The following is a 7,918-nucleotide window of genomic DNA, read 5'->3' on the forward strand; positions in this document are numbered from 1 at the left end:
TAACTTTTCCTCATAAGAAAAGGAAGGCTGAAAACTAGGCCAAAAGAGACTATTTAGGTGTGATACAGAAAATAAAATGAATAATAATAGTTGGAAAACAAGTAATTCCTCATCCATAAGAGCTCAGATTACTTGCATCAAGCAACATGGAATATATAGAAGGAAACACTTGATAAATATTTGTTGACTGATATCCAAAACTATAGTATATAATTGCTACAAATAACTGGCACGTAAGGAAATCAATCACTGACCTCAAACTATATTTATAACACACCAATTATGTACCAGACACTATAAATGTATGCATTTTCCCCAAGCACTTGTGATTTATAAAATGTCTTAAGATATCTTATCTTCATTTTAATTGGGAGGACAAAAATTTAAACACATGCCCACAAAATTTTTCAACCTCCATTAATCACTATTAATAATCCATGTCACAAAACACCACTTCTTGTCACCACCACTATATGTCTCCCATTCCTTTTCTCAGCACAGTAGTTATGATCAAATACCTACCATGCACAGTAGGTCAGTTAACAATACCTTATAGTACTTACATATTTATAGCACTTTTTCTGCCAGACCCCTGGGCAACATTGTTCTTCCCAGCCACAAATGCAAACCGAAGTGTTTTGATGATTAAGAAACCATTAAAAACTATCCTCTTTCCCAAATGTGCTTTCATAAATGCTACAACACATTGTACTAGATACTAAATTACCAACAAGTCATCCTGTTATTACAGTGCAACTAGAAATTGCAAGAGCATGTGGACCCAGAAATAGCCAATAAAGGCTTCAGTGGCCTTATGCTGCTCATGCATTGGCTCATTTTACATCGTTAGACATGCTGGATCAGTTACAGAATTCTTCAGTAGAGCAATGGCCGTGGTTATGTTTATAGACAAGATTTTTTAACTTATACCAAAAACGGGGACCAGTTTTACTTCATAAAATTTAAGACTCTTAAGCCTAGAAATGCACAAGTCTCATACTACTGTGAATCAGTGAAAGTGACGAATGGTGTTTCACACCTGAGGATGCGCTGTGCTGTACCCTACTCCCACCAGGTGGCTAACCTAAACCATGGACTTAAACCACACTTTCCATTGGTATTTCCTAAGGAGATACTGTGGACCTCACAGTATTTTTCTCTTTCATGAACTGGTTACGCACAAAATACCTCAGAATGCTAGTAACATAAACAAACATGCCAAATTAATGTTTTGTGCTGCCCTGACAAAAGCTTCATTTCATGCTTCAGAGTTTGGATAAATAAACCACTACAACCAAACAGTGCTTGCAACACATGACTGTATCTGATGTTTACTGACTTTATTTTTTTTTTGGCAAAAAGCGATACAGCTTTAAAATGCCAAACTATATTGAATCTTGGGCCTTGTGTGAGCTAGCAACAAAGGCAAAACATAAGTCCTTATTGTGCTGAATTAACACTGGATATCTCCATTCTTCAGAATACATTTTCTAGCCACAAAATAAATGTGCAGGCTGAAACTCATAGTGAGAGTTCTGTCTGACTGAAAAGCAGGTCCAGGCTCCTTGCACATACTTGAATGTAGGTTTTGCTAGCAAAGATCTGAATAAAGCTGTACTCTTGGTACCTCAGGAAGAACACAAAATATGTTTCAGTATAAAGCATGAAACTACAGTCAGTGTCTATAAAATATGCCTACACTTCAATATTCCAATTGCCTTTCATGTTTCAATGAGAAAATACGTATATTCTCTCCTGGTTATCTTCTCAAAACAGATCTACTTCATTTTAATCAATGTACCATGTCATTACCATCATCTAAGAGTATTTAGCAGAGCATCTGTGAATCACTCTACAAGTAAGATTCAGTTAAAAACAAGCCCAACTGTGAACTAATCTGCAAATTGTTGTTGCAACTTATCCCTTTAGTTTCCAATACAATCTCCTAATGAAGTGACATTACTTAAAATTGCTAGCAAGTATGAACAGACTTGGAAACCTAGTAATCAGCAGGCTAACAGGTGTTGAAATCCCAAAAGAGAGAAGAGGAATATTAGGTAATCACTTTATGCCTGACACCTCATGTAGCTTTAACAGCCATAATTGTAATCAGCTTAACTGCAATTCAAAATGATCCATGCCACTGGTTTCTTTTCATTAACTACTGTTTAGCAAAGGTACAATTTCTTGTATTCCATCCATACGGTCACTAACCAATCAATTCCAACTTACAAATTATTTTACTAAATTGGATATACAATTTAATTCGTTGACTCATTTTCCAGTTATCTATGTGACATCTCTCACCAATTAAAACAAAAATATTAACAAATATATTATTTCCTTCCAAATTGATCCGCTATATTCCTGAAAATAAAGTTTTCTGTCTTTCACATTACACGTAAGATGATATCTAAGGAACCACCACAAAACAGTTTTAGCAATCATATTTTTAATGCATTCTTTGTGTTTGCAACAAAGTAAATATCAAGAAATGATGGAAGGGCGTGGGCCGCTGAGAAAGGAGGGGGAGGGGTTCGGGTACCCATAACTTGGACAATTCCCCCACCCAGGACCCGTGTGCCCTTGGCAACCGCATCTAACCCTCACCGGCGCATAAACACCTGCAAATGCCGCCCAGCTACCTGCCTTCAGAGGCGCCTCGGATCGCTCCTCACACAGAGAAACGCCAGGCATTTCCCAGTTCCTTCGAGCGTGAACACAATACCTTCCAGAAACAGCAGCAACGGCACAGGTGCCAGGTATCTAACCTACGAATTCCTGGACCTGCTCCCGACTCCGGGCTTGCTGGGTGGGAACCCGGCTGCCCCTCCATTCAGTGACAGGTGCAACGACACCTGCCAGAGGTCCTTGTGCTCAAAACTCAAACGAACTTCAGAAGCGCCTCAAAACGCCTCGGTCACAAGCACAGAAAAATGAGCTCACTTTGCAGAGACTGTGAAGGAAAAAAAATGATAGTATATTGCCCTTTACAACGCTCCCGTCCCATGCTCGAGGAAACTATGAAACATGGAAATCCAAAGATAAATAGTTCCATCTTTTTTTCTAAAAGGCGAGAGAGAGAGAGAGAGAGAGAGAGAGAGAGAGAGAGAGAGAGAGAGAGAGAGAGAGAGAACCAGCCGCCGCCTCTGCAAAATCCCAGCCCGGGAGCCCCGGCCGGAGCGGGGAGCCCCGCGCGGCCGTCGGGGGCGCCAGGACCGGCCTCGCCGTCGCGCCGGGAGGAGGCTGAGCGCCGGCCGCGAACTTTGCCGCCGCGGTCCCGGCCTCGGCGCCGGCGGCGGGCGGAGGGCTCCCCGGCGCCGGGAGGCCGTCTCCCGGAGAGGACGCGCCCCGCGGGGAGCTCGGGTGCAGCCGGCGGCGCCCTCTCCCTGCGGCAGGCGGACCCCCAGCCCCGGCGCCCGCCCGCCCCCTCCCTCCCTCCCGGCCGCGGGCGCGCCGGCCTTACCTGCCCCCGGCGGCCGTGGCGGGCGCGGGGCGCGGGGCCCGGAGCCGCTCGGGCGGCGGCGCCTGGGAGGGAGGGAGGGAGGCGGCCGCGGAGGAGGAGTCGGGCGAGCAGCGGGCGGGCGGCGGGCGGCTTTGTTTCCACTGCGCCGAGCTGCCGACCCTGCGTCACCATGGCAACCGCCGGGGGCCCCGGGCCCAGTGGGGACCCCGGGACACCCAGGGTCCTGGATCCTCCAGGCCGCCGGCACCCCCGCTCTTCTCCTTGGCAGTCTGGTTGCTCCGAGGGGACGAGGACCCCCGAGGAGCCGCCGCCACCGCAAACACACCCAGGCGCCCTCACCAAATCGCGTGTCTCTCCCCGGCGAGACGGGACGGCGAGAAGGAGCGGAGCAGCCGGAGCCAATTCTTTCCATCCCAGTGGGCACCCCCTTTGATTTCCCACGCGGGACATTCCAACCCCCCACCCCCACCCCCAGCACACCTTTGTCCTCCGGAGCTGATCCCTCCAATTCACTGAAGATTAAAGAAAAAGCAGTACAAACTAAGAAAGTGTGGAGCAACTGGTACTTGGCGCTTCCGTGGCCGCAACAATGTCCCTCCTCCTCCTCCTCCTCCTCCTCCTCCTCCTCCTCTTCCTCCTCCTCCGCCTCCCCCCCTCCTCCTCCTTCTCCTCCTCCTCATTGTTGAGGAGGAGGCTTGCTTGCTTTATTTGTTTGTTTATTTGTTTGTTTGTTTGTTTACTTATTTATTTATTTAGTAAGCAGAGGATACACTTGTCACCTCGCAGGCTAAAGCACAACTTTGGGCTGCATCGTGAATCTCCGCTGCTGCCACTGCTCAGCTACTGGCTGTGACGGCTGAGCATCTCCCAGGAGCTCTGGCTTCCTCTGTGCCCAAGACCAGCTGTGCGCTGCAGGTCCTGGCGCTCCGGAGAAGAGGGGGGACGAGGCTAACCTTGGCCCCTGCTAGGCATCCCCTCCTAAGGAAATTCTTGGAGAGGGAGGGAGAAGTACTAGCAGACCCTGGTGATGCTTCCTCTGAAGGACAGAGCTAGAGGACAGCCACCATGGGGGGAGTGAGTCATCGCCCCCATACTCTGTCTTCCTGAAAGGTCCGTTACTGAATCCAAAACCTACAGGGTCTTCATTTAGACCCTGGGGAGCACAGCGTTTATTTTCTGGCGTTTGTGAATCACCAAAGGAATGTCAAAAAATTACAATAAAACTCCAGGGTAGTTGGTGTTTTCTGGTTTTGCTACCTGTCTGAGAAGCCAGAACAATGGGATTACCAACTGAAGCCACATATATTAAATAATGAAAATATTTAGGTCCTTTTTTAGAGTGGAGAATAGAAACAGCTTGTTTCTCAGAAGGTTGGCCACTTTTCTGTGATGGGAACGTTGGTACTTCCAGATGAAGTCCAAACACAAGGTCTTGCCCACAGGCTGTTAGGCAGTTTGGCAGTATCTGTCAAAATTTTCAATATGTATTTCTTTAACCCAGCTATTAGAAATCTTTCTCAGTTCTTAGAAATCTTTCAAGCAGAAATACACAAGTGTGCTATGATAGATGTACAAGGATGTGCAGGGCAGCAGTTTGTAATAGCAAAAAAATTGACACAACTTGTTTGTTCATCAGCAATGATGTGGTTAAATAAATTTGGCACATTCATACCATAAAATACTCTGCAGCCATTAAAAAGAATAAAATGTAGCCCGGCCAGCGTGGCTCAGTGGTTGAGTGCCAACCTATGAACCAGGAGGTCACGGTTCAATTCCCCGTTAGGGCACATGCCCAGGTTGTGGGCTTGATTCCCAGTGTGGAGCATGCAAGAGGCAGCTGATCAATGATTCTCTCTCATCATTGATGTTTCTATCTCTCTCTCTCCTCTCCCTTCCTCTCTGAAATCAATAAAAATGTATTTTAAAACATAATAAAGTATATAAAACACATAGAAAGCGATTGATTTCATTTAAATAAAAGAGGGGCTGCAGAGCCCTAGCCAGTTTTTCCCAGTGGTTGCTTCATTTGCCTGAGGACTGAAGGCTTGTGGGTTGGATCCAGTCACGGACACATACCTGGGATGCAGGCCTGATTCCTGGCCCCTGGTCACTGCGTGCGGGAGGCTACCAATCGATGTGTCTCTCTTACATCGATGATTCTCTCTCTGTGTCTCTTCCCCCTTCCTTCCACTCTTTCTTTAAAAATCAATGGGAAAAATATCCTCTGGTGAGTATTAACAAAGGAACAAAAAAAGCAGAGGCTGCAGAACAATATGTATGGTGTAATCCATTTCCATACAAGAAGATTCTAGATAAAATAGAAACAGACATAGACATATAGGTAAAGGTCTGGGAGAATGCATACCTAATCATTCACAGTGGTTATCTCTGAAACTAGAGTAAGAATTGAAGGAACTATTACTTATTACTATAAATAATCCAGAATTGTTCGGTTTGTCTGATTTTTTTTCTTTTCAATAAGCACATATTAATAGTTTTTTCAATGAAGAATCAGAAACAACGATCCTTAACAAATGTTTGTCAACTGCCTGGTTGAGCACTGAATACAGAACAGCAAGAAGAGTTGGCCAGTCCTGCCCTCAGATGCTGAAGACTTGGAAAGTCCACATTGGGTCCACACGTAGTAAAATCCTTAGTGACTATTCTGTGAGGTAGGCATTCTTGTAGACATTCACTTTTCCCAAGGAGATTTAGTTCTAACTTAAAGTCAGCTCCATTCTAGCTCTTAGACAAAATTACAAGATTGTAAGGAAACCATCCTTCTAAAGTTTGTCACCTTACCTGCCAGAGTATATAATTTAAACAGGTTAAGTGGCAGCCGTTAATTCAATTAGTTAATTTGGAAATAATGGTACTACAACTGAGATATTATTATATGGATGCATGGCTGGCCTTTCTTATTCTCACCACGCTTGAAATATGTAAAATACTGAATTTACTTTCCTAAAAAGATCCATAACTGCACTGTCCAATTTAGTAGGCACTAGCAAAGATGGCTATTGAGCACTTAAAATAGGGCCAAAGTGACATGTTCAGTAAGTGAAAAATACACACCAGATTTCCAAGACTTGGAACAATAGCCCCCCTAAAAGTATAATATCTCATTAATAATGTTTATATTGCTTATATGTTGAAATCATATTTTAACATTATGGATTGAATAAAATATATTATTAAATTGTGACATTTTCACTTTCACATGGTTACTAGAAAAATTTTAATTATATATTAGACAGCTCTATTTTAGAATTGGTGTTTACACTAAAATATCATTAGGAAATCCAAAGTTAGCCAATTTTAAAATATATTTTTATTGATTTCAGAGAGGAAGGGGAGGAGAGAGAGAGAGAAACAGCAATGATGAGAGAGAATCATTGATCAGCTGCCTCCTGCACACCCCACAATGAGGATTGAGCTCACAACCCCAACATATGCCCTGACCAGGAATCAAACCATGACCTCCTGATTCATAGGTTGACCACTGAGCCACTGCAGCCGAGCAAAAGTTAGATATTTTTAACTTTTTTTTAAAACAAAATATAATTACCTCATTAATACTCTCCAACTTATAGATGTGCCATAATATAGCAATTTATGTTAAATAATTTCAACTTATTAGAAAAATGTTATATACAAACATTTGTTTATATTTTAGGAATATTTTACCACAGATTGTGAAGTTATATTACCTGATCCTGAGTCCCAACTCTGCTATTTATCAGTGACATGACCTAGGCAAGCAGTTTACTACATCTGATAAAATTTCCACATCTGTAAAATGGGAGTCATAATGGTGCGTACCTCATTGCACTGTTGTGAGAATGAGATCAATGAATGCATGAAAAACTCTAATTACAATGCCTGATCACATATAATGCTGAACAAATTTTAGCTATTATTATCATTACTATTACTATTATTATTCCATTTTGTCATATCTGTCACATTCTATTAACCTTCAATGTAGGTTAGTCTATATTTATAATAATTCTTTCATCTTCCTTCAAATAAGCTGATCGGAACTGTGACTGAACTGTCAAAATTTAATTCTCCTCACCCTGAATGGATATAAAATAATTATCAAAATCAAAGATATTTTGACTCATTTTAAGTTAGCAAAATAAATGAAAAATTCCAATCACCAGATATGCATTCATAATAATTTCATTTTGATAAATATTAAAATTTTCAGGTTTAACAAAATGCAACAAATATCTAAAGTGGTTAACATTCTGTTTATTATCACCAAAACGCTAATGTGTAAAATAAAGAAGCTCTCCCTACTGAAGCATTTGTATACAAAGTTTCTTGTTCTATAATTTGGAATTTATCTATCCAAGTTCTTATTTTTTTTCTCAATTACAAATCATAATAGCTAATATTTATTATACACTGTATCCAAGGTCACACAGTTATTTAGTAGCAGAATTA

At 42.5% G+C, this 7,918-nt stretch overlaps 1 non-coding gene across 1 annotated transcript in view; it reads right to left on the reverse strand.

Moving 5' to 3' along the window:
* Positions 1-3,521, reverse strand: part of LOC103290170 (uncharacterized) — a 49,531-nt gene extending 46,010 nt beyond the window's left edge. The window contains exon 1 of the transcript XR_008556955.1: positions 3,467-3,521. This is a non-coding gene — a transcript (uncharacterized LOC103290170). The remainder of the gene's footprint in view (positions 1-3,466) is intronic.
* Between the last annotated feature and the right edge of the window lie 4,397 nt (positions 3,522-7,918).

Source organism: Eptesicus fuscus, chromosome 9 (assembly GCF_027574615.1).
Source record: "Eptesicus fuscus isolate TK198812 chromosome 9, DD_ASM_mEF_20220401, whole genome shotgun sequence".
NCBI classification, from domain to species: Eukaryota; Metazoa; Chordata; class Mammalia; order Chiroptera; family Vespertilionidae; genus Eptesicus; species Eptesicus fuscus.